The sequence below is a fragment of the Leuciscus leuciscus genome (genome assembly GCF_965113295.1).
Source record: "Leuciscus leuciscus genome assembly, chromosome: 21".
NCBI classification, from domain to species: domain Eukaryota; kingdom Metazoa; phylum Chordata; class Actinopteri; order Cypriniformes; family Leuciscidae; genus Leuciscus; species Leuciscus leuciscus.
Window position 1 is genome coordinate 6,004,288 of NC_138745.1, and position 3,790 is coordinate 6,008,077.

Consider the following 3,790-nt stretch of genomic DNA (forward strand, 5'->3'; position numbering starts at 1 on the left):
GCTGGTTCAGTTCTTGGGATTCTGGCTAGAGCTTCCAAACCTGTCCCGCTGGGTCGAGAGAACCATCAGGCTCGGCTATGCGATTCAGTTCGCACAATCTCCTTCCCACTCCTGGGGAGTCAGTTACACTATGATGGGTGGCAATGCCCCTGTCATGCGTGCGGAGGTCACTACCTTACTGACGAAAGGTGCGATCGAGATTGTCCCTCCAGCTGAAATAAAGTCCGGGTTCTACAGCCCTTACTTCATTGTACCGAAGATGACTGGTGGGTTACGGATCACTTCACAGGCTTCCGTTCAAGATGCTCACGGCCAAACGCATTCTCGAATGTGTGTGGCCACAGGATTGGTTTGCAGCGATCGACCTGAAGGACGCCTACTTTCATGTCTCCATTCTTCCTCGACACAGACCTTTCCTACTGTTTGCTTTCGAGGGGCAGCATATCAGTACGCGGTTCTCCCATTCGGTCAAGCCCTGTCTCCTCGCTTCTTCACGAAGGTTGTCGAGGCAGCCCTTGTTCCGCTACGGCAACACAGGGTTCGCATCCTGAATTATCTCGACGACTGGCTGATCCTAGCTTACTCTCGAGACCAGGTTTGGTAATTTGCATGTCAATCGCTTGTGTGCGTGGTCACAGATTTAATTAGGACGCGTTTGAGAAACTGTACATGCCGCTGCTTTCATACAGATTACTTAAACAGAGAATATTTGTTTTTTATATAATTTACATACTTTAAAAATAGAGACTCCAAGCGTTGTATAGACATGTGTTTCAAGTCTGTGTGACAAACATTCGCTGAGTTACAGGTCATTTTCTGTCGCGTTTCAGAATGAGTTTCACATTGAGAGAGACGGCAGAACGCGCATCATGTTTATTTTCTTTATTTTACGAAAAACACAACATTTTGTTTTTATTATGAGTGTACACAAATAAAAGAAGACATTTAACAGTTTTGAATAATGTATAACACTTATATGTAAGATCAAAATCAACAGAGTATTTTGAGTCTCTTTTGCACTGATAAGAAAAAAAGCAAGCTAGTTCGCCGGTGCGACCGTCGACCCCAGGGGGTTAATTTTCTGTCAATTAAGACAGCGCTCCTCTCCGAGCAACGGTTGTCTCACTGGATAGTGGACGCCATTGCTTTGGCATACCAGCAGCATGGTCGACCGTGCCCCCTTGGTGTGAAGGCTCACTCCACCCGGAGTGTGGCTTCCTCTTCGGCTCTAGCGTATGGCGCCTCGCTAACAGACATCTGCGGAGCTGCTGGCTTGGCGACACCCAAAACGTTCGCGAGATTTTACAATCTCCGAGTGGAGCCAGTGTCCTCTCATGTACTCGCTTCAACCAACCGGTACTAGATTCTGCTCAGGTGTCTTCGTTTGCTCACCATTCCACTCCGTGGACTGGATACGTGCGATATTCTCCTCAGGTGAGCCTCCCCGAGAAGCCCTGAGTTCCTCCAGCGCTGTTGACGTCAACGCCAGAGTTATGCCACCGGCAGCTTTCGAGTTGGCTAGGGGCCTCCATGTGCACAGTTCCCCCTCTGGGCGACCCCCACATGTTTATGTCCACTGTAAGCCTCACTGAGCATGTGTCTTTCCCTTGGCAAGCCACATTGCCACCCCTGGGGTTGAAACATTCCACCCTGCGGGCTGGACACCCCAGTGTTCTCCATATGCAGCCCGCTCGCGGGTCATATGTGTATTCTGTAAGTCCTCCCTTCGGGCAGGCATTGTGTTGCATATTTCCACTGAGATATGCTTCCCAGTGTACCTTGGTATTTCTGTATTAAGTAGGAGTCCTTCGTCCGTGCTAGTCTCACGACAGGGAGCTCAGACTTAAGCAGGGCACTGGAAGACAGCCGAGGTGGCGTGATTAGACTAGGAACCCCATTCGTCGTCACTGACATAACTCGTAGTGACCACGAAAGGGAACGTCTCGGTTGCGTATGTAACCCTACTCAGGGAACGGAGACGTTACGTCTCTCTTACACTTCCGCTGTACCGCTGGAAACGCCTGAGTTCAGTCTCGGCTCCTCAGCGAGAAAACATAACTGCATGTTGCCAGCGTACTTACTTATATACCAACGAGGTGGGGCGGAGTTACGCTATGCAAATTCCGCAGACCCAAGGCATTTCATTGCCATTGGCTTGTTTTCTAATTCTCGAAGGTGAGAGGCTTTCTAAGCGAAACCCCATTCGTTGTCACGACGTAACGTCTCCGTTCCCTACTCAGGGAAAGAGGGTTACATACGTAACCGAGATGTTATAATCACTTTAGCTTTCAGCATCATCAGTGATAAAAGGAAAGATTCTCAAAGCCTTTAAAGTAGGCAAAGTTATTTATTAAGTTACATGTTTAAATATACAGACAGTAGAATGGAACAACATACTGTATAGAAAACTTAGTTATAACAAATAATGCACTGTTGTGCATTTGAGGCCGGAAAAGCCTTTCTCATAGTATGAGGTTATGCACCGGTGTGCGGGAGTATAGCAGAGTTAAAGCCTTTCTCCCAGTTCCTTCCTTCCTTCTTATACCCTGAGCAAAGCATTGTTAAACATGAGTGGAATGCTAACATCAAACCCAACGACAGGAAACCAAAAGATTAGGCAAAAGGGGTAGTGATCAAGAGGGAGAGAAGAACATTAACATATTCTCCTCAATGCATGTTTAAGCAATAGTACCTAGATTGTACATTAGGATACTTTAATATCTCTATTAAAGGGACAATGTGTAGCTTTTTAGGTATTTTATTATCTAAAATCTATATTTTTATTCATAAATATGCCCTCAATGGTGTACAAATACCTATGCCAATGTTCAGACTAATCCTCATAAACGAAGAATTTTTTATCTTTATATACATGGGACGGGTAAGTCCACGGAGGCTTCCATGTAGTTCCGCCATCTTGAAAAACTATAATAGCAGAGAGGGACAAAAAGTACTAGGCCAACGCGTTTCCACAACGCGTTTCGTTCAGAGCCAGCGTCACGTGACTGAAGCCAGCAGAAGCGGAGGAGCAGAGCAGTGAGAGGCGCTTGTCACTGCCGCGGCAAGTTTAAAAGGCTGCACTGCACGGTTATTTATACACCGTTCATTCATACATACATATGAGTCACAGGATAAGGAGTCCTCGTCGTCGAAAAAGTCCAAAATAGATCGTAAAAGGAAACGTGACCGGAGATTACAAAAACAAGGGTTACTGTCAGGATAGCTAATGCAGGAGAAAGCTTTCAAAAGAGACCCTGAAGTTGCCTGCTTTCTTCTCGACAGGTAAGTCAATGTTACAGTCTTAATTACAAGCTTTTTTTTCATTGTTTGGTTGTGTACTTTATTATACAGACAGTCGAACATTTATAGTTAAAAGTTAAACAGGCTCTTTGATGAATAGCAGCTATTGAGTAAAGTAACGTTAGAGAAGGCTCTGATGATGATGATATTTAACAATGCAGGTACTTCAAAAAATATAACGAGTAAAGAAGGCATTACTACTAATTACCATAGTTAATGTTTTTGACAGTCAGTAGTTCATACTGTAACATTCTTTTTTTCGTTGTTTCAAGTTTCAGTTTGTTTTAAATAACAAACATGTTCACCCGAAGAAAAACTCGAAGTGCTATTATAAGACATCCTGTCATAGCTTTTAGGTACATAACGGCTACCGTAGATGCAACGCGCATTTGAAAAAGTGAGGCGCTGGAGAGCATTATTCGTTTGAATGCAAAATACAATTTCACCACTAGATGGGAGAAATTCCTACACAATGTCCCTTTAAGTTCAC